This window comes from Triturus cristatus, chromosome 6 (assembly GCF_964204655.1).
Source record: "Triturus cristatus chromosome 6, aTriCri1.1, whole genome shotgun sequence".
NCBI classification, from domain to species: domain Eukaryota; kingdom Metazoa; phylum Chordata; class Amphibia; order Caudata; family Salamandridae; genus Triturus; species Triturus cristatus.
The window spans coordinates 1,278,843,583-1,278,868,377 of NC_140589.1; positions in this window are offsets into that span (position 1 = coordinate 1,278,843,583).

Here is a 24,795-nt window from a genome sequence, read left to right on the forward strand (position 1 = left end):
TGGCGGTGTGGTAGTGCCGAGGGAGATTGTGAGCTGTTCTTCGGTGACCTTGTTCCAGCTGGGGCTGGAGTGGCTGTGAAGGCATTGATGTACAGTGGGTTTGGAGAAGGCGAAGAGCACACAGTGGTGGTCGGTCCAGAGGAGTTTGGTGGTGTGGCTGTAGGTAACGTTTCCACTGGCAGAGAGGATGTGATCAAGCATGTGTCCTGCTGCATGGGGTGGAGCGGTGACTAGCTGCTTGAGTCCTACTTTGGCGAGGAAATCCAGAAGGGATGCAGTGTTCTGGTCCTTGGGGTTGTCCAGGTGAAAATTGAGTACGCAGAGTAGAAAGTAATCAGTGGATGAGAGAGCAGGGGGGGCGATGAAGTCAATGATGGCTTTGGTGAAGAGCGGGCAGGGCACGGTGGGCTGTAGACAAGGGTGCAGTGGAGGGTGGTGTTGGGGTTGGTCATTGGGTCGTCCGAGTGGATGGTTAGGTGGATGGTGTTTATGTGGACGATGGTGATGCCTCCTCCTTGTCGGTTGGCGGTGTCCTTGTGGGTGATCTTGTAGCCATCAGGGATGGTGGTGGCGATGTCAGGGCCGGTGCTCGGGTTTGTCCATGTTTCCGTGAGGAAGGTGATGTTGGGAAGGATGGAGTCGAGGAGGTACAAGATTCCTACTTTTAATTTCATATGAGTACTGTATTTAATGCACCATCTTCAGCCTTAGGACGTTTTTTTTTAAAAATTGGCATTTTGCACAAGTGTGACCTGTTGTGATATATTTGTGAATGCTGCCCTCATCCTTTCCAGGTTATGGAGTGATGAGTTCCTCTGCATGGACCTGATGCTGAAGGATAATTTCGATTGGTTACTGAATCAGGACTAGTAATGAAATCTTTTAGGCAGTATTGTTTTAATTTTGTGTTGATATTGTTTATCAAGTGTTTTATTTAAGTCTTGTCGGTATTCTAGTTATGTCATGGCAAACCAAATACAAATAAGGGCAAATAAATTGTTAAACAACTATTGTACATGACATGATAGCTTTGCTCTTTATCACTATGTATCCGTATAGTTTTATTGGTCTTTTCTTTGTGCAAATATACTTTTATGGCCTTAACGTTGCCGAATAAAGTTTTTTTTGCTATTGACTTGTTTCCTGTGGCATGTTTGTGGAGGGAGCACACATTGAGTAGGATGCAGCTGAGCTTTTTGGGTATGCTGTTGATCTGTTGGGCGGTGGAAGGAGCTGGAATGCTGAGGTGGGACAGGGTGCAAACGGAGTTTTGGCAGGAGAAGGGTCCTTGGTTGCCCTTCGGTGATGCGAGGGGGCAAGCAGCATGGCGTCCGGAGTTGAGGATTAGGACAGTGCTGACATTATATCAGTGGAAGGTCCAAGGATCAGAGTCTGTGGCACTGGGTGCGGTCCAGGCACAGACTTATGCAAACAGGCTGGCCTCTGGTGCGCTTTCAGCACACCCACTGCGCAGCTGATGCCATTAAGTAGTATGCGGGGGGCTGGACAGCTGGAAGGTAGAAAATGCGGTGACCGGGAAAGTGGGACTAGAGGGGGGTTGGGGCTGCGGGGGATCTCAGCGGCAGGAGCAAAGCATAGCAAAAGGGTGCAAGACAAAAAAGAGGAAAAAGTGCCAAAAGGGTGAAAGGAACAGAAAGAAAAGGCAGAAAATGCCAGAAAAAAAGAGAGACAGGGAGCAGTCCAGCAGCAGAGCAGAGACGCTCTACCACTAAACCACCAGGAATGCTGTAGAAAACAAATTAGAGAAAAAAAAAATATTTAAAATAAAATAAAATCTTCAAACGTTTGGGAGCAAATGGTACAAGTGGGTTTCACTCTCCCTAGTAGTCCAGTCTGGAACAGTCAGATGTAGAATGTTATTCTATAGCCTGGTGATTGTACAATCAAAATGGATCACCGGGTTGAATCCATTGTCTTGGAATGTTCTTAGTCCTTAAAAAGGCATAGGATTGTACACATATATGGTCATTGAGTTACTCATTTATCATTTTACATAGTAAAATCACGTTTGGAGCTGCAAACACTGTTCAAAGAATTTGGAATGCAGAAATAAAAGACAGTGAATAATGGTTTTGATTGTTCTTTATTTGTAATTGTTCATCAGGTTTCTAAAGGTAGAATTTGAAAATTTAGCTAATCAAGAGTCACATATGTGGAATGGAGGGATATTTGTTGAGAATAGTCATACAAGAACCATGTCACAGGTATCAAAGTGGCTTGTGTAATGAAGTTTGCACTACACTTTGCCTACGAGTGGGCGATGACCGCATTTCACTTTCTCCATCAATAACCGATAATCAGATCAAGTATGTTACTTTTACTTTACAGGGCTCAACATCAGTAATCATTGTGTCAAAGCATTTATGTTAGGAGCCTTTACATCGAAGGCTAAATCTCCGCTTTTTCTTTGTAGGTTTTCACATTCCAGTAAGATACTATCTTTTTAAGCTTCTTTGTTTTCAATGTGTAAATTTAAATTAAATGACATTTATTTTAAAATTAAACGAACTATTAAGTAAAATTAAATTAATTTAAAACAATTAAAATAAAGTACTGCATTAAGTGTAAAGAAATTAAAAATAGGAATATTTCATACTCAAAAGGATGAATTAATTTGAATATTTAAAGTATATATTATTATACAGTTATAAGGTGTTAAGATGTTTACTTTATGTAGGAGTTGTACCTTTTTTATGATTTGGGGGTAGTATTTAGGGGGACTGAGGAGTTTTAGGCTTCATAGATGGCAGTTTTTGGGGAATGTAAGGAGTTTTTAGGGTTAAGGGGTGGGTAGAGTGTAGGGGTTGTTAGGAATTTTGGGGTTCAGGGATAGGTAGTGAATAGGGATAGTAAGACAGTTTTAGGGTTCAGGAATATGTAGTGTTTAGGGTTGGCATACATTCTTTAGGCTTAAGGGTTAGTTTTGTTTAGGGATAGTAAGATGTTTTTAGGATTAAGGAATTGGTAGTGTTTAGGGGCAGTATAGAGTTTTTAGGGTTAAGGGGATGTTGTGTTTAGAGATAGTAAGAAATTGTAGGGTGCAGGGATGGGGTGTGTATAGAGGTAGCAAGGGGCTTTTAGGGTTCCAAGATGGTTAGTAAATTTAGATCATTTAGATATTATTAATAATGTAATATTTTAAAGTTGTTATTGAAATTCAAACAGAAAATATTTTGAAACTTCATATTTATATATATATATAATGTACATGCCTTACAAAATTGTGAAACATCTCTCGTGCAACACCGACCATGTGTTGTATGCCTTAAGCTGCCCATGTGAGAAATCGTATATTGGCAGCATGATACACAAAGCAAAAAAGCGTATTCTCGAACATCTGCGTGCTATCAAGAATGGGGATAAACAGTTCCAAATAGCTAGACACTTCAAAACACACCACAATCAAAATGGTAGTTCGTTGACCTTCTGTGTGCTAGATACTATTGGTGTTTCTGAACGGGGAGGAGACCGGGTAGAAGACCTTAGGCACTTAGAGTCGAGATTAATAATCCAATATCAGACATTAGCGCCGATAGGTCACAACTGTGATGAAGAAGTGTCAGTCAACCTAGGATGATTGTTTGAAGTGATCTGTGAGGTTGAGGAAATAATGTCTGGTTTAGAACACGTGTATTGAACATGAAAGTATTTAATGAATCAAACTTTTTCCATTAGAATGTTTTTAGTAGTTCCACTAGGAAGGATCTTTTGTAGTTATATTTTTACCTCACATCTGTTTTCTAATCCACTGTGTGATATGTCTGGGTGACAACATGATGATAGTTATGTTTATTAATTTTCTCTTTCTTATGTTTTGTTACAGACAACATCTAAATTGCAGTGATGAGAAGAAGGCATTGGCGCTAGAAATATCTGTCCCCCCTCAAGAAGAACACTTGTCTGTGCCCCTAGATTGAATCTATTCATGCCCACTTGGGCCTGAGTGACGGACTCATGCAAGGTAGTTATTGACCACCTGATTTATTTTGAGATAGCCCACTAGGGCTATATTTTCCGCTACGAGCCTCTACAAAACCTCTGCCCATTGATATAAACAAAATGGCGTTTAGGCCTTCCTAGTCTGGACGACATACAATGGGAATTATGTTTATGAGCACTTTATACCCGTTTTCCCCCTCGGAAGATGCAAATATTTTTTAAGATAAGCATCTGGGTGTTTTTTGAGAGAGGAAGATATGTTTCACTTCTCGCACACCGCGAACGTTGACACGTGATTTCCCACTTGGGACATATCACGGTATTTTAAGTTAATATCTTGTCCGTTAGGAATAGCCATGTACCAACAACGGTGTTTACTTCTTAATGCACCACTGTGTGCTTAGAAGACAGGGTACAATAAAGTTTTTTCAAAAAAGTTTTTCAAAACTTTATGTCAGGATTTGACCGAAAATTACCACCATCCTTTGTCACTGCACTACTGTACTGTCACTGCACTTTCCTGCGTTCTGCTTGTTTCTCTTTCTCCCCTTTATTCTTACTTTCCTACTTTCCCCCCGTTCTCCCTGCTGCAGCTGCCCCCGCGGCCCCTACCTCCAGCACGACTAGCGCGACCAATCCAGCACTCCTTCCTGCTCCCGACTCCCAGCTGTCTGCGCTCGTCCGTGACCTGGCCACGACCAGCGGCAGGAACCCTGGCCCTTTGCCCCGTCAACGCTACGACCAAGCAGCACTCCACGCACTCAACCCAGGCCGCAACAACAACTGTAAGCTTGCCTCACCAGCCAACACCCACGGACCCTTCAGCTGTCACCGCTGCCGGCACACCTGCAGCACCGCCAAGAACACAGACCCAGCACAACCCGCCCACAAGAACACAACCAAACCGAAGACCCTGCAATGCATCCTCCTCAGCATCCGATCCCTACACAAACATGCCACCGAAATCTGGGACCTCCTCGACAGCACCCCCCCCCCCACCATAGCATTCTTCACTGAAACCTGGACCAACACCACCTCAGGACCGGACATTGCCATCGCCATCCCCAAGGATACAAGATCTCTAGAAATCACCGCCCCACCTGCCCGGGAGGAGGAATCGCCATTGTCCACAAATCCACCCTCCACCTGAGCACACTCCCCGACGAGCCCACAGACCTGATGGAACTTCTTCACTTCAAAATACTGGCCAGCCCCACTGCCAACCTGATGGAGCGTGGGTCACCAGCTCTGGTCACACATACACCTAATACTCACCAGGGCCCAAACCACATACATACAGTGAGCTAGTAAAACCCCGCTGGCATCAAATTTTGAGTAATATACCTGTAACTTTGTTATTCATCTTTACCAAGTCTTACCACCTTGATAATTAATTCCCTGTCCTCAATGAATCAGGTTGCTGAGTCAGTTTAAGGTAGAAATGACATTTATCCCTTTACTAAATAACCACAGACCCAAGAAAACCTTTATCTAAGATTAATTTGTGAGTCAAATTCAATTACAGTAACCACCTTCATATCAAGAGGCAAATAATTTCAATCTTAGCAAATATCAAGAAACGATCAATAAAGACGGTACCTGAAAGGGAAGGGAAAGAGAACGGCAGGCATAAAAGACAGATCTTTCTTATATATTTACCTATGGTCGGAGATGAACCCAAGGGCCAGATAGAATCTCCAGGACAGGCTACAGGTAGAAGATCAGGCAGATTCAGATCTGGAAGAGTAACCTCTTCTATTGTGCAACTCCGGCATCGCACCCCTCTCTGGCACTACTCTCCTCGAGTATCCCAGTTCCGTGACCCCTCTAGGTGATCAGATTGTCGATAGATCTCTCGAACTCTCGGGCAGAGTTTCAAGCAGCAGCAAAATCTGAGACAGCGTCTCAGACTGAATCTGGATCAGCATACGCGTTGGGTCAGTGACGAGTCGAAATGGCAGTTCTGACAAGTCGGACAAAGACACTAGCTAGCTTACCTCAATTATACTATTCTCTGGGTTCATGTACCACCCCCAAATGTTGCATTTTATGTTTTCCCCCTGTTCTAATTGGTCAGGATGAGGAGGTGAGTTCATCACACCACCTAAAGTACGGATTTCATCTATGAACGATTGCTTTATGTGCCCGCCGCTTTATTTCTTTTCCCATAGCTTTATTCCACCCAATTCACATTACTCAGTAAGCTAAACATTTTATTCAAAATTGTTTCTCTTGTAATGGTCATCAGTGGACGTTCCCAGGCTTCTTTAATCAAGATGTCCTTGGCCGAGTGACATGGGAGCCATCTTTGTTTCCGGCCAGTCTTTATGTGCATGCACACATTTTCATGCAGGTAGAGGTTCCAGACACCCTCCGAGGCCCAAATAAGAACTAATAACAAAGTCAGAAAAAGACACATTAGAACACGGAAACAAATAACCTCACTGTATACCACTTATTTCTACTCTATCCCCATTTACTTATTTTACATCATTTGCATCAGTGTTTAATAAGCTTACGAGTTTTAGTATAACAGTAGCAAGTGCCTTAGCATGTGAGTTTGAAGCGGCCATTTTAAGTACCATTGCGCAGCTGCAAATGTTTCCCACCAAAAGCGACAGTGTCATACTACGTGGATGCAGTAGACGCATGCATAATAGAAATCCCGCGTTGTGTTGGCCATTTTAAGATAATTGAATTACTTGTTAGTAAAGCACATAGAAAAGCTTCCCCTAGATAAAAATGTGTCGTTTTTATAGAGGTTTTAGTACATACAAAACAGATTGATTACGTTATTACATGTTATTTGAGAGGATTGAATCAAAGCAAGTTTCTTTTACGAATCCTTGCTCTATCAACCCTCCGAGGAACCCTCATCTGCCGACCCTCTGGACCCCACGGACCTTTCGCCAACTCTATCACGGACATCATCTCCCTGCAGGTCATCGCATCCACCAACTACACCCTGCTGGGAGACCTCAACTTCCACCTCGACAACCAGCTGGACCCCAACACCACATCCCTCCTGGACAACCTCAGCAACATTGGACTCTGCCAGATCGTGACCGAGCCCATGCACTCAGCAGGACACACCGTCGACCCCCTCTTCACTACAGGAAACTCCATCACCTTCAGCTACACCACTGAACTTCCATGGATTGAGCATCGTTGCGTCCACTTCACCTTCAGAACAGCCACCATCAACAGTCACCAGCACCTGCTCCCACGAAGAAACTGGACCAAAAACACCGACGACCAGCTCACCTCAACCCTCAACTCTTCCACCCCATCCATCGCGGAAAATAACGACCCCAACACCGCAGCCCCAACCCTGCATAGATGAATCTCGTACAGCGCCAACACAATAGCCCCCCTCAAGAAAAACAACAATACCCGTGCCAAGAAAGTCAGATGGTTTACCGTCGAACTTTGAGAGTCCAGACACACTTGCCACCACCTCGAAAAGGCCTGGAGGAACACCAAATCCACAGAAGCCCACAATAACTGCAGAGCCACCACCAACGCCCACCACCAACTCATCAAAGAAACGAGGAAAAAAGTGATTGAATACAGCATCTCCACACATGCGCACAACAGCAAAGAACTCTACAACATCATCAAGGAGTTCACCCAACCTACCAGCGAGTCTACTGACATCCCTCCCTCACAAGACCTCTTTGACAGACTCAGCACCTTGTTCCACCACAAAATCAAGAGCATCTACGACAACTTCGATATAGACAACCAACACACTGAACCCTCACCAACCACCACTGACACCTGGAAACCAGCGATTGACAACTGAACAGCCCTCCCCATCGAAGACACACTGAAGACAATTAAATAAATCCACAAAGGGGCCCCCATGGACCCCTGTCCCCCCACATCTTCAACAGAGCCATCAACACCATCGCACCCATGCTCCGCCACACCATCAACCACTCCCTGGCAACCACCTCATTCCCCGATGACTGGAAACAAGCCAAAGTCAACCCCCTCCTGAAGAAACCCTCGGCAGACCCCACCAACCTCAAAAACTACAGACCAATCTCCCTGCTCCCGTTCCCAGAAAATGTCATTGAGAAAGCCATCAACAGCCAACTCGCCACATTCATCGAAGAGCACAACATCCTCGACTCCTCCCAATCCGTCTTCAGAAAAAACAACAGTACGGAATCGCCCTCCTCGCCACAACAAATGACATCCACACCCTACTGGACAAAGGAAAACAGTAGCCCTCATCCTCCGTGACCTCTCAGCAGCGTTCTACACAGTCTCTCACCGCACCCTAATATGCAGACACCATGACGCAGGAATTCAGGACAAGGTCCTCGACTGGATCCGCTCCTTCCTCTCCGGCAGAACGCAGTGGGTCAGAAAGACCAGATCAGGTGGCCGCTCCTTCTCCTTCCTCGCGGCCAGAGCGTGGAACGCCCTTCTGCTCCACCTCAGACTTCCCATCTTTGCAAGAAACCTCAAAACCTGGCTCTTCGACAGGACCCCTCCTTGATGGACTGGAACCTGCACCCCCCTCCCCTAGCGCCTTGAGACCCTTACGGGTGAGTAATCATGCTCAATAAACACCTGAGTGATTGATAGTAATTGTATATACATGTACAGTTATGATATGATACGTTATGTGAAAGTCTGCAACCGGAGTCTAAGATTAATGTAATCTAATGACATGCTGGATTCATTTTATACTGAGTGAAGTAACTCAAACGAATTTGATAGTCTTTTCACTGTTTCTATATTGTTTAGGCGACATGGTTGTTTATGTAAAAGACAATTGAAATTGACACAGTTACTCGTGATCAAGGGGCGCAAGCTCCGAAACACGTAGGGGGTTTGTCAATCCTTGAATAAATACCGCTTTGCAACATTTGTTGTTCACGGCATGCTGTCACTTTAAGGAAGAATACAGCGTCGGTGTATATATGTATATATATATGCTATATATATGTATTGTGTGTGTGTAATATATTTATATATACATGCATACATCTATCTATCTTTCGATATCTCTAAATATATCTCTATCTATCTATCTATCTATCTATCTATCTATCTATCTATCTATCTATCTATCTATCTATCTATCTATCTATCTATCTATATCTATATCTATATCTATATCTATATCTATATCTATATCTATATATATATTATCTACCGGCGGTCGCCAGTAGATAGTTATAGTTAGGATCGTGTTTCCATAGGAAATCCGCAACATTCTATTTGGAATAACTTTGGCGCCGATTGACGAATCCTCGCGAAATTTTCAAAATAGGTGGGGCGCTCCGCTCCGCTCCTTCCCCGAAAGTCTCGGGGGGATTCGTCAAGCGGGGCCTGAGAAAAAGGGGGGTCCCAAAACGCGTTTTCCCCATGCATTTTTCCATAGGACCTTTAGTCCAAGCTACAGCCCGAACGGCTGAACAGAATTACTTGAAATTTGGCAGAGAGGTAGTCCTCAGGTCAGGGATGTGCCTTTTGCAGGTCTGGTGTAAATCTGTTCAGTATTTCCTGAGAAAATAGCATTTAAAAGCATATATATATCTATAAGCGCGCACCGTGCGCGTACGGTAAAACTTACCGTACGCACACGCTGCCGTGCGCGAGCGCGATTCTGATTGGTTGTTAGATCTTAGTAAACATTCGAATGGGTCAAAACCAGGAAGTGTCGGCCGCCATTTTGTCTCTCGCAGTCTGAGGGGGTAAAAAACAAAAGTGGAGAACGTGAAAAGGGGGCAGGGTGGACAGTTCCTGACCCCCTAGCCTTAGTCAGGGGGTCCCAGAAGGACCCCCAAGGGCCAAAATTTCCTTTAATTTTTTTGCAAAAAATCGCGGAGTACACGTAGCGTGCGAGTACGGTAGGAACGGAAATATTCTGTGAACTGCGTAACGTGGGGGCGCAGTGCGCGAAGCGCACCGCGCGCCTACAGCTCGCGCACGGTGCGCGAAGCGCACCGTGCGCGTACGGTACGCACACGGTGAAAAACCTTAAAAAAATAAATAAAATACATACATAACTTAGCATTTAAAAAACCGTACAAATTCACTGAAAAAACCATAGGTTTCACACACGTTATAGTTAGGAATTAGCATTTAAAAAACCTTGCAAATTCACTTAAAAAACCATAGGTTTCACACATGTTATAGTTAGCTGGACATTTCACTCGTGAAAAACCATTGAAATTCCCCCGTTATAGTTAGTGCAGGCAACTATAACTCACGCGACCGCAATCCTCTGCTGATGACGTCAGATATTACATCACTGATGACATATGTGTCTTTCTGAAAAAAAAATATTTGTAATATATGTATAGATAAAAATTAACGGAAGAAGACATGGGTAAATAAGTGTCTAAATACAGTGATGTAATATCTGACGTCATCAGCAGAGGATTGCGGTCGCGTGAGTTATAGTTGCCTGCACTAACTATAACGGGGGAATTTCAATGGTTTTTCAAGAGTGAAATGTCCAGCTAACTATAACATGTGTGAAACCTATGGTTTTTTAAGTGAATTTGCAAGGTTTTTTAAATGCTAATTCCTAACTATAACGTGTGAGAAACCTATGGTTTTTTCAGTGAATATATATATATATATATATATATATATTACCTACTGACAGTCACTAGTAAGGACCTAGTTTCCAAGGAAATGCATTTTTTGTTTTTCAAATAACTTTGGAGCAGTATGACTAATCTTCTTGAAATTTTCAAAATTAGTACAAGACTCAGTTCAGCTGCAGTATTAAAAGTTTCAGGGTGATCCGTCAAGTGGGAGTGAGAAAAAGGGTGGTCCCAAAACGCATTTTCCCCATGCAATTTCCCGTAGGGATTTTGAACATGACTACAGCCCGAACCACTGAACAGAATTACACTAAATTTGGCAGAAAGCTATCTCTTGGTCCAGAAAGTGTGCTTTTTGTAATTTGGTGTAAATCCATTAAATAGTTTTAGAGATATTAACTGAAAACCAAATGTATATATCTAGGGAAGCAGACCCTCCACAGATCCACCAGGGGGGAATCTGCGGCTTCACAAGGCAAAGCAAAGTTGTGATTGTCTGGCCGCACCTTCACAGAAAAGGCCATTTGATTTCTCGGGAATTGTTCCCCAGGCCTAAAAAGTTGCTTGCATACTAATTGAAGGGATCAGGCTAGGACTTTCCTGACCCCTTGTGCATGTTATAATTGAGATGGAAGCATGTCTAATGAGCAGTAAACATGGAAAGGGTTAAAGAAATACTGACCATTTAGAAATGGTATAACAAAACGAAAGATGAAAGAAAGCTTGTGATATTTTAACTAGAACAGCATAGGTGAGAGCACATGGTGAAGGGTAGCCATTTTCCCTGCTTGTCTACTAAGACGGGAGGTGGTTAACAGGAGTTTTGACTTGAGACCTCAAGTGGAAACAGATGTTGCCAGACATAGAAATAAAAACTGAGAGAACAGCAAAGAGCTTTTATAGGTATGTTAATTAGGTTGTAGTACATAAAAGCATATTTAGAAAAAATAGTGAGTGTATGTAAGGTGAAAGAAAATGTGTAGCTTCTAGACAGTATTCTAGGAGGGAAAATAGAAGGGTGCTTAGATGAGAATATCAATTAAAATTCAGTGAGCAGGAAAGAAGAAAGAGGAACTGCTATGCTGAATGTATATTTGTTTTATTATGCTAGTATCAATTAATGTGTTTGAAATTAGAGGTGGGCACTTGCTTATAATATGTAATTTAATAGTATATAATTTGCACACACCCACACAGTCAGGGAGGCACTTACAGACCAAGTTACACTCTAACAAAAGCAGTTATGTAGTTAGATAGTGACTGCCATACTGACTCACACAACCATAAGACCGTTCAATCACCTATTTACTCATGCATACGTCCAAGTTTGTGTACTCATTAGCCCTTAGAGCCTGGAGGGTCATCCATAGAATGCAACCTGCATCACAAGAAGAGTTTGAAGAGGACTACTTAAGCACTCTTAAAAAAGGAGAATCCAGTTTGTAGTTGACCTCATAATCAGGGCCCGAAGGGTAGTGGGTTTCAGAAAGAGGGAGAGGAGTGGACTAATGAGTGGGTAAAACTTCCAGAGGAGAAAGGGGATCATCCAGAGAGAGTATTCTCTATTGGATACTGTTTCCTCCCAAATCCAGTCCCTTGAGGACCTCAAGGACCGACAGGCTGAGTGGGACCTTTGGTAGGCTGTAGCTGGCCCAGCTGGATGCAGAGGAGAAACACGGTGACACTAGGAGAGCCTTGGAAGAGAAAAGAGTCTTGCTGGCTCTGGTATGTGGAGAAGGAGGTGCGCTTGAAGGCCAAATAGCTGTTAGAGTCTAGCAAAGATGGTATGAGTACAACTACTGTGTCCACTGCAGAAGAAATAGTTCACATATTTAGAGACGGCGTCTAAATTAAAGGAGGGTTTTGATATAGTCAAGTAATATCTGGCATAAGAAGTAGCTGTAGATGTACAGAGGATCTCTGAGGAGCAATGTAGAGGTACCTTTCAACATATTTGTGGTGATGGGAGGAACAACATACTGGCTCTAGAGAAGAGGAAGAGGTTGAGGTTGTCAGTAAATATGAGTTAACCCTAGTGGAGTGCACGTTAAAATTCAGGGTTAGTCAGAAACTTTGTCACTAATGCTGGGAGGAGTTTGTGGGGTACTTTTGAAATGCTTGTTAAAAGTACAGTTGTTTTTTAAGAAGGTGTTTATAACATTTTAAAAGAGAACTGAGGAGAAGCAACTTGAAGAAACTTTTCTCTAGACACTCATTGGAGTTATTTTATCTTGTTTCATCTGATACATTCCAATGGCATTCCCCATAAGCTCTTTTGAATATAGTGGATGGATAATATAATGCTCATAAATTCCTTCAGATCTACTTCTATACACTTTTTCAAATTGTCCACTTGAATGCAACATTTCTTACTCCATACTTCTTCCATGTTAGACAACATCTACATGTTTATAGCACACATTATTGTCTTTAAGATATAATTTAGCTTTATTCACCTTATTTTCATCCGCTAGTTCGTACCAGTTTGTTTTGTTTTTCGTGGACATACAATGCACTAGAATAACAAGCGGTTCTTCCAAATCTCTCTCTACACCCACAGTTTTCAATATTGTGTTTGCTATCTAAAGGAAAGTACACAACTACATTTAAGCCCTTTCTGAAGCTCATTGGATGATACCTTTAATGTTAGAGTTAGCTCCCAGAATGTACTGTAAGTAATCCCATGGATATTCTGCACAGCTCCGGATTAGAAACCAAGTTGGTATTTCTACATTTCACAACATGCACTTAACATGGTGATTATATCAGTACTCATTTGTCCCAATATTTGCAGAGATAAGTAATTAGACAGCAGCGCTGCAAGTACATGGGTGGGCTCCTTCTGTATCAATGTATTTCTGGCAAATGCTGCAAATACTACTGCACTCCAATTTATACACAGGAGCATGTCTACACCACCCTTTTACATCTTCACATACATTCTCCTCTACATTTCTAGGAATCATCTCTTCTTTGGCAATGGGACTACAGACTTTCAAATCATAACATAGGCCAGCTGTTTCAACTGCATACACTTATTAATTCTCTTTTAAGTAGCTTTCTTCATTAAAGTATGGCTCAGTAGTAGATTTACGCTTCCATTCTCCTTTCAAATATTTTCAACCTTTTTTTATTAAAAGCCTTTTTGGGGCTTGTTTTATCAGTGTTTTCATTCTGCTCAGTATAAAAATAAATAGTTTGCACTTCAAAAGAAACACTTAATCAACCACACTCTCAATATATTATTTTTGTTTGAGTGCTGCTCTTCTTGTCTTAATGTCCCTCATTTTTCATATCAAATTCTGTATTACTCTATTTAAACATTCGTATTCGTATTTCTATCAATTGTTTCCGCCTCCTTATCAAATTACGTGTTTTTCAATAACATGTTTTACTTCTATTCTGACTTACTCCTCTTTTGTTACAAATTTGGAAAGGTGAAGTAAGTAGAAAGCAGCATTGTAAGTATATGGGTGACTTCCTACAGTAGTTAATCAAAAGTTCAAGTTTCAGTGTGTTTCTGTATTTGTAAATAGGTAAATAAGTTATGGTATGTTTGTTTGTTAATTGTTTTGTTTATATTGTATTCTAATATGTTAATAAAATGTACTTGTAAAATTATAAATATATTTCTTACTAATTTAGGTTAAGGGTCACAAACACACGCATACAGGTACTTATACATGTATTCACACACCTATACACACAGGTACTGACACAGACATGCACTGTCACACACCCACTGAAATACCCGTACAGTTACTGACAGACCTATACACATGCAAACATCTACTTACATACACATAGTGTGCATTTTTTTAAAAAATACAATCTTTATGGTTGTTTTTTCGCACCTGATCAATGATCATTATTTCAACAGTACATCATTTGTGGTGTATAAGTATACAAGCTAAGAACAGTAGAATGGGAAATGGACCCACAAAACCAATTTGTACAGCAACAAACATGTAGTATTTGGCACAGCGAGTGACCATCTCACTTAAATCACAGGCTATTATGATGACTGCAGCTGATGAATGTTCTCACAATAGTGCTGTAGAGGTGGAATATTCTGCTGCACATAGTATCTCCTGCATCATTCAGTTATACACCCTTTTTATGAATAGTTTGTATGTGATTTCATTTGGAACTTGTTCCATCTGAATACTTCCTGGCTGTGTTGCTGAGTATCGGTATGCTGCAAATATTACACTGCACATATTTAGGTGTAATCTTTTCCCCTGACGGTATTGTAAAATGCTTGCAGGCATAACTTTCTTTTGTGCTAGCTGGTATAAAGATATACATGCATGTGTTTAAAGTGGTTGTGCACAAAATTGTATTTGGAAATCTTGAAATAAGTTGTGTTATGTTTTTTTGTAGTGAGTGCGTTGCACAGAGTTCCTTAATTGCAATGAGGTAGTGTTTTTCTACAATCTTTATGATTGTTTTTTCCCAACAGTTCAATGATGCCTGCTTAAAAAGTACATTGTTTACAGTTTATGAGTAAAGAGGCTGAGAACAGTAAAATGGGAATATGAAATGCTCATTTATATTAATGCATGCCTTTACAGTATGAGAAATGTCTGTTTATTTCTTAGAATTATATCTTTATGCATTGTTGAAATTGTAAGTTACTTCTGTAATTCTATTAATTGTAAAACTAATAAATATTTCAGTTTTTTTCTTTTTATGCAGATCGTGACACCATCTATTGGGGTAATGTACTTTGCTAATTTGTTCTTGCAGTGCTGTTCCATAACTTTAGATTTTGAGGATTTACACCCAAGAAGAGATTGCTTGCAGTTACTAAGACACATAGGCGCACATCAGAACACCAACTCAAATACCCAGCTACACACAGATAGAGGTACTCACACTGATACAGCTGCTGACACACCTAGGCACACATTGATACAGTCACTGACACACCCAAGTGCACACAGATACAGCCAATGACTCATCCAACCAAACACTAATGTATCCAATAAAACACCCAGACACACAGTGACACACGCAGGGACTTATCAACGCAGACACTCATACACCCAAGCACACAGCAATGCAGGCACTGACACACCCAGCCAAACACAAATGCATCCAATAACACACCCAGGCACAGATTGATGCACACACTGAGACACCCAGAGACTTACCAATGCAGACACTGACAAACCCAGGCCTACAGTAATGCAGACACTGACACAGAGAGGCAAATGCTAATGCATCAAATAACACATCCAGGCACACACTGACATACACACTGAGACAGTCAGAAATGTAGTATTGCAGACACTGACACACCCAGGCATACAGCAATGCAGACATCAACACACCCATCCAAACACTAATGCATCCAATAAGACACCCAGGCATACACTGAAGCATGCACTTTCACACCAAGGGACATACCAGCACAGACACTGACACACCCAGGCATACAGCAATGCAGGCACACACAGCCAAATTAAACACATACACTGACATGCCCAGGCTCATTACATTTGCTAACACACTCAAGCACATACTGATGCCTACACTAACACACCCAGGCACACACTCACCTATAAACTCTGACACACACATTGATGCATACCCAGACACACCCAGGGACATACCAATACAAACACTGACACACCCTGGTATACATCAATGCAGACACATGCATACACATTGTAATCAATACAATAACATATCCAGGCACACACTGTTACTTACACTGAAACGCCCAGGCTCACATTGATACATATGCTAACACACCCAGGCACATATTGATGCAAACACTGACACACCCAGCGACTTACCAATGCAGATACTGATACCCCCAGGTAAACTGCAATGCAGACACTGACACAGCCAGCCAAAAACTAATGCATCCAATAACATACCCAGGGGCTTATCAATGCAGACAATGACATAGCCAGGCATACAGCAATGCAGACATAGACACACCCAGCCAAACAGTAAATACACTAACATATCCAGGCTCACACTGATTCATATGCTACCACACCCAGGCACATACTGATGCATGCCCTAACACACCCAGTCAAACACCGATGCAAACACCAGGCACACACTGATTCACCCAGAGATTCACAATACAGACACTGACACCACTAGGCATACAGCAATGTAGACACTGACACAGCCAGCCAAACACTAATGCATCCAATAACACACCCAGGCACACTCTGATGCACACACTGACACACCCAGGGACTTACTAATTCGGACGCTGACAGCCTTAGGCATATAGCACTGCAGACACTGACACACCCAGCCAAACACTTATGCATCCAATAACGCACCAAGGCACACACAGATACCAACACTGACAGACCCAGGGACTTAACAGTGCAGACACTGACAGCACATCATAGAACAAAACAGACACCAACACACCTAACCAAGCACTAATGCATACAATAACACACCAAGGGACACACTGATGCACACACTGAGACACCCAGAAACATACCAATGCAGACACTGACACACATAGGCATATGAAAATGCAGACACTGACACAGTTAGCCAAACACTAATGCATCTAATAAGACACCCAGCCATATTGTTACGCAGACACTGACCCACCTATCCAAACACTAATACATATGATAAGACACCCAGACACACAATGATACACACACTGAGACACCCTGAGGTTTACCAATGCAGACACTGCCACACCCAGGCATACAGCAATGCAGACACTAACACAGCCAGCCAAACACTAATGCATCCAATAACACACCCAGGCACACACTGGTGCATATACTGACACACCCAAGGACATACCAATGCATTTACTGACACACCCAGGCATACAGTAATGCAGACACTGACATACCCAGGCATACAGCAATGCAGTCACTGACAAACACAGCCAAACACCGATGCATCTTATAAGATACCCAGGTATTTAGTGATACAGACACCGACACATCTATCAAAACACTAATGCATACGATAGCATACCCCGGCACACACTGATGCACACACTAAAACACCTTAGAGACTTACCAATGAAGACACTGACACACCCAGACATACGTCAATGCAGACACTGACACACCCATCCAAACACTAATGCATCTAATAAGTCACCCAGGCATATTGTGATGCAGGCACCGACACATCTATCCAAACACTAATACATACAATAACACACCCAGGCACACACTGATGCATGCACTGACACACCCAAGAACATACCAATGCATTCACTGACACACCCAGGCATACAGCACTGCAGACACTGACCCACCCAGCCAAACAATAATGCATCTAAAACACATCTGGGCACACACTGATACACTCGCTGCCACACACACTGAGACACCCAGAGACATACCAATGCAGACACTGACACACCCAGGTATACAGCAATGCAGACACTGACACAGCCAGGCAAACACTAATACATCCAATAACACACCCAGGTATACCCTGGTTCACACACTGACACACCCAGGGACTTCACAATGCAGACACTGACACACCCATGCATACAGCACTGCAGACACTGACACACCCAGCCAAACACTAATGCACACAATAATACACACAGGCACACACTGATGCACACACTGAGACACCCATAAACATACCAATGCAGACACTGACACACATAGGCATATAAAAATGTAGACACTGACACAGTTAGCCAAACACTAATGCATCTAATAAGACACCCAGGCATATTATTACGCAGACACTGACCCACCTATCCAAACACTAATACATATGATAAGACACCCAGGCACACAATGACACACACACTGAGACACCCTGAGGTCTACCAATGCAGACACTGCCACACCCAGGCATACAGCAATGCAGACACTACCACAGCCAGCCAAACATTAATGCATCCAACAACACACCTAGGTACACACTGATGCACACACTGACAAACCCAGGGACTTCACAATGCAGACACTGACACACCCATGCATACAGCACTGCATACACTGACACACCAAGCCAAACACTAATGTATAAAATAACACACCCAGGCACACATTGGTATGTACACTGACACACCCAAGGACATACCAATGCATTCACTGACACACCCAGGCATACAGTACTGCAGACACTGACCCACCCAGCCAAGCAATAATGCATCTAAAACACATCTGGGCACACACAGACACACTCACTGCCACACACACTGAGACACCCAGAGACATATCAATGCAGACACTGACACACCCAGGTATACAGCAATGCAGACACTGACACACCCATTCAAACACCAATGCATCGAATAAGACACACAGGCATATACTGATGCACACACTGACACCCGGGCATACTCCAAAGCAGACTTTGATATACCCAGGCATACACCAATACAGACACACCTAACCTTACTGTAATGCATCGAATAACACACCCAGACACACACTACACATCCAGTGAGACACCCAGGGTGATCTTAATGCATACACTGACACACCTGGGCATATATTAATGCAGACACTGACATGGCCAGGCATACACCAAAGCAGGCACTGACGGATGTATGACGTTACAACGCACACTTTTACAACGCATGCACTTACAACGCATTTTTTACAACGCATAATCCATTACAACGCACTACACTTACAACGCATGACACTACAACGCATTTTTAAAAACTACCATTACAACGCATACCATTACAACGCATAATATTTAATTGCATTTAAGGTAAGTATTAGATAGTATAGGGGTAAAAATTACTTTTCTAACTCCAGGGGGTGCAACAGTAGGGTAAGTGTTGGATAGTATAGGGGTAAAAATTGCTATTCTAACTCCAGGGGGTGCAACAGTAGGGTAAGTGTTGGATAGTATAGGGGTAAAAATTACTATTCTAACTCCAGGGGGTGCAACAGTAGGGTAAGTGTTGGATAGTATAGGGGTAAAAATTACTATTCTAACTCCAGGGGGTGCAACAGTAGGGTAAGTGTTGGATAGTATAGGGGTAAAAATTACTATTCTAACTCCAGGGGGTGCAACAGTAGGGTAAGTGTTGGATAGTATAGGGGTAAAAATTACTATTCTAACTCCAGGGGGTGCAACAGTAGGGTAAGTGTTGGATAGTATAGAGGTAAAAATTACTATTCTAACTCCAGGGGGTGCAACAGTAGGGTAAGTGTTGGATAGTATAGGGGTAAAAATTACTATTCTAACTCCAGGGGGTGCAACAGTAGGGTAAGTGTTGGATAGTATAGGAGTAAAAATTACTATTCTAACTCCAGGGGGTGCAACAGTAGGGTAAGTGTTGGATAGTATAGGGGTAAAAATTACTATTCTAACTCCAGGGGGTGCAACAGTAGGGTAAGTGTTGGATAGTATAGGGGTAATAATTACTATTCTAACTCCAGGGGGTGCAACAGTAGGGTAAGTGTTGGATAGTATAGGGGTAAAAATTACTATTCTAACTCCAGGGGGTGCAACAGTAGGGTAAGTGTTGGATAGTGTAGTGTAATATTATGCGTTGTAATGGTAGGCGTTGTAATGGTATGCGTTGTAAAGGTATTTTTTAAAAATGCGTTGTAGTGTCATGCGTTGTAAGTGTAGTGCGTTGTAATGGATTATGCGTTGTAAAAAATGCGTTGTAAGTGTAGTGCGTTGTAACAGTTGCGTTGTAAAGGTTGTTCCCCGGCACTGACACACCCAGCCAAACACTAAGGCATCCAATGACACACCTAGGCATACCCCCATGCTCTCACTGACAAACCCACTCTCAGAACGATATGCTGGCATCAGGGATATGTTTTTAGATGTCATCAGTGAAGTCACTGACCCTAACATGAGTAATGTAATATGTGAGGTCATAAGCAGTGCATTGCAGGGGCAAAAGGTATATTTAGCTTAGGTAATTATCACTGATATTTTTCAACAGTTTTGAATGAAGGATGTCTGAACCTAACTATAATGTCCCTGCAACATTTGTTTTTGTTTAAATATATATATATATATATATATATACATATAATATATATGTGTTTATATACACACACAGAAATATATATGTATATATTCACTAAAAACATAGGTTTCAGGGTCGTTATAGTTAGAAATTAGCATATGAGTGTTTACATGGGTTATTGATTGGTTTTCTGACTATCTGTATGGGTGCCTGAGTGTCTGTGTGGGTGGGTGGGGTGTGTGACTCCCTGCATGGATGTATGAGTGGGTTATTCACTGGGTGAATGGTTTCAAGTGTGCATCTGTGATAGACTGTATGGATGGGTGAGTGTGTGTATGGGTATGTTAGTGAGTGAATGGATGCCTCAGTGGTACATGTGTGAGTAACTACATATGTAAAAGGCAGTATATCTGAGTGTTGGAGTATATAAATGACTATATGTGAGAGTGAGTGATTGTGAGAGTGGCTGTATGGATGAGTGTGTGCTTGTATCAGTCATTGTATAAGAGAGCAAGTATGTGTTAGTATCTGTATGAATTCTTGAGGTGGTGTGTGTATAACTGTATGGGTGAGTAAATGGGAGTGTGATTAATTCTTTGCATGACTGACTAGGTGTGTGAATAACTCAATGGGCGTGTGGCGGCATGTGAGTGTCTGTATAGGTAAATGAGTGGATGTGTGTGTAGACCTAGTAATCAGTGAGTGGGTATGTAGTAACTGGTATTGATGTGTCTATGGTTTTGAAAATGATAGTCTGTATTTTAGAGTGGGTGTATCAAAGGTTATATAAGGGGGTGAGAAGGTGCATCAGATTATCACTGACCATGTCATGAATGATGAAATATGTGACGTAATCAGCAGTGCATTGCGGGGCCGCGAGTTATAGTTAGCTGAACTAATTATAACGGCCACATTTCTCTGGTTTTGTACTAATTAAATGTCCAGCTTACTATAACGTTCCTGAAACCTATGACATGCAGCTCCCCTTGCTCAAAAGCAATTCTGTTTCATTGAAGCGAGAGCAGGTTTCCTGCTCTTGCTTCAATGAAGCAAAGCAGAGTTTGCTATGGCAGGGCGGGAGCTGTGCTCCCACCTTGCCATAGAAAACAGCAATGTCCCGGAGCTGGGCACCCTGGGATATTGCAGGAGCCGGCCCTGGGGAGTGGCGGTCCCCAGGGCCATCAAGGGCTCCAGGAGGGAGGCCATGCAGCCCTCCTCCCTTACTGTTTAAAGCCCCAGGGAGGTGGCGGTCCCCGGGTGTTTCTATGCCTCCTTTTCTTGTTTTTCAAACTTTTTTTCACTCTTTTTCTTGTGACTCAGTTACCGAGTCACAAGATGGCTGCCAACACATTCTGGTTTGGGGTTTCTGAAATTCACCAGTTATAGTTTACTGAGTTAACAGTAACTTGCACCCCGCCATGCCCTACTTATGATCTCACATGATTTGTGACATATTAAATGGCAAAATCAATGACATCCCTAATGACATCTCAAATGGCATCCGGAGTATCCAAGTTCTAAAATGGCTGCCCAACACCTTTTTTGATGTTGTTGGCAGCCAATCAGATCTTACCATTTGATCAACTGATCCCATGGGAGTCCCACACTGCTAGATATCTATACATTTTAAGCTTTACTATCTCAAAAACTACTGAGCAAATTTACACCAAATTCTAAAAAACACACTTTCTGTGTAAAGATTTAGTTGTTGTCCTATGGAAAAATGCATGGGGAAAACTCATTTTGGGCTTCCCCCTTTTTCATAGCCCCTGCTTGATGGATCATTCCAAAACATTTCATGGAGGAGCTGGGGTAGATTAATGTTTTTGGGGGAAAGTTTAGAGAAGATCTTACAAACGGCACCAAACACATCAGTAAAACAAAAATGCTCTTCCTATGGAAAGTCTGAACTAACTATAACTACATAGTAGCAACGACCACTGTATAATACATATCATCTATGATACCTGTGACAGACGTAGAATAGGGGAAAATAATAAAATGTGATCATGTAAATCAGATTTATGTGGATTAATTAGCAATGAGATGTGAATATATCTTACCTAGTAAGTATGAGAAAGAGTGGCAAGGTATACATCTGTTTTTGAGAGCCTCTGCTCTCCTAAAAGATACCAGCACTACATGTTCTCAAAGTGCCTTGAATATAATGATCATGATAGAACTCATCCAATAAATTGGTGTTTGCAACTCGGTGTTGTCAATGAAAAATCACAGAGATGTAGGCAAGTGCAATTTCAAAGGGGAACCGGTACCTGAAAAAATAATTATCGGTTTGTCAACGATTCAACGCAGAAACATTTCACAGGCCTATTGACAATATAATCCCATAAACATTCATTTAATCAGCTTTGCCTGCAGTATCATTTGTAGATCGATAGTATGCAAAAATTGCTTCCTCTTTTAGAAGAGCATTTTATTAGAGAACGCCGCACCCCTTTCCTTGGCAGCTTGAGATAGGTGATATTACTAAAGCCACATGAAAATATCTTTCTAGTGAATGTTATTATACAGTTTTACCTTTAACTTACAGTTAGAGTAAACATAAACATGAAATCACAGCAGTCTGGCATCCAGGAGACTTAAACAGCGGTTGACTGAGAATGTCTGCGCTGCAGCCAGCTCAGAAAAATACACTGTCTTGCCAAGATTATAATGTCAACAGAGCGAACAACAACAAAAAGATAAAAGATAAAAAAGTGTCCTGATGTATATTCTGTTGAAATGACACTTTGGTGCTGTGGAAACAGAAATGAAAGCATCCTGGCTCTAGTCCATAGGATGACTCCACACTTAGACCTGCATTACACATATTTCTGCTGGGTAAAGTCGAATAAATAAAAACGAAGATTTGTAAAGCACAGCAAATCACCCTTGAGGGTCTCAAGTGGCTGAATTGTAGGCACTGGAGATTGAGTGATTTGCCCAGCACCACAGAAAGTTGACTGCTGATGCTGAGACTCAAGCCTGGTTCTCACCAGCTCCGGGGTCGGCGGCTCAGGCATACCCAGATCCTCTTCCAAACGTTAATTCACCTTAAACTTCAGCCTAGTCCAGATTCTGTGGATTTGAGCTGTATTACCAAAGCGCTGATGGTGAAATCTCCCTTGCACATTCACAAAAGGATATCCCCTCAACTGCAAAGCTACACTTAGTTACAGAGGTGCATGTTGCATTACAGAAAACGCACAGAAGGGATAGTTTGTCCCATGGGGTGTCTACACTCAATATCGATCCCAGATTATATATGGGGCACAATATCAAGGAAAAATATTGAAAAGAGAATATTGAGTGCTAAGTAATCCTAGATTTTCTATACCTCAGTCTCCATACATGTTTCTGTGCAGTACATATATTTTCAAGGTGTAGTTAGCAATAGAAAATCTATACTTCCTCATATGCACTTACCTTTTGATATTTTGTCCCTCGATATTCTGTCAGCAGTATTCTTGCTCCATGATATTCTGGGAGTTGATGTTCAATAGTGCAATCATCCCATCTGGAATAAGGTTTTTAGATTATCCATGTAGCAGCCTATGATTTTGGAAGCCTTTTCACCCTAGGAATATTTGGAAGAGGGCCTGGTCTTGAACAAGCTGTCAACTTTGGATTAGGGAAATCAACCCCATTAATAGAGAGACTAAACGCCATGCCCTGGAGCATGGTGAGGCTTTAGCCCCCCTACAAATTCTTGTACATAATCAATGGCTGGCTGTTCACACCACTCAGGAACGCACACACATACCGTAAGAGAATTCCCCCATGCTGCCAACGGTGATGAATTTCCAAATATTTGACCACACTGCTGAAGGTTACATCTATCACAAAGAACTTCCCCCTCTGCTTCGCATACATTCCTAGTGAAATATGATTAACAATCTCTTTTCACATCACAAGCAACAGGCTTTAAATGTACATTCAATTCAATTATGTATTTATGTTTTGGAACTCCTCTGTGTTCCACATAAAACCAAGACAGGACAATGTTAGAAAACCAATTGACCCACACATTAAAAAAGGAATAGAGACATAGAAAATATATATTATAAAACATTTGTTCACATAACCTCAGTTTCTGTAACAGCAACCTGAACGGAAATTGGTATGAATTCATAATGACTTAATAAACGTAAACGTTTGTGCAAATTGCTCCAATTTTGAGCAAAAATAAATTCTCAGACCGTCGCAGCAATCCTGAACCAGAGTTAATAAAAATTCATGAAGCCTTTAATTTCCTTTTTTACTTTGTGTAGATTACTTAATTTTTTGGATGAAGAAGGAACTCACATGCCACCTCTACTGATTTAACATTAT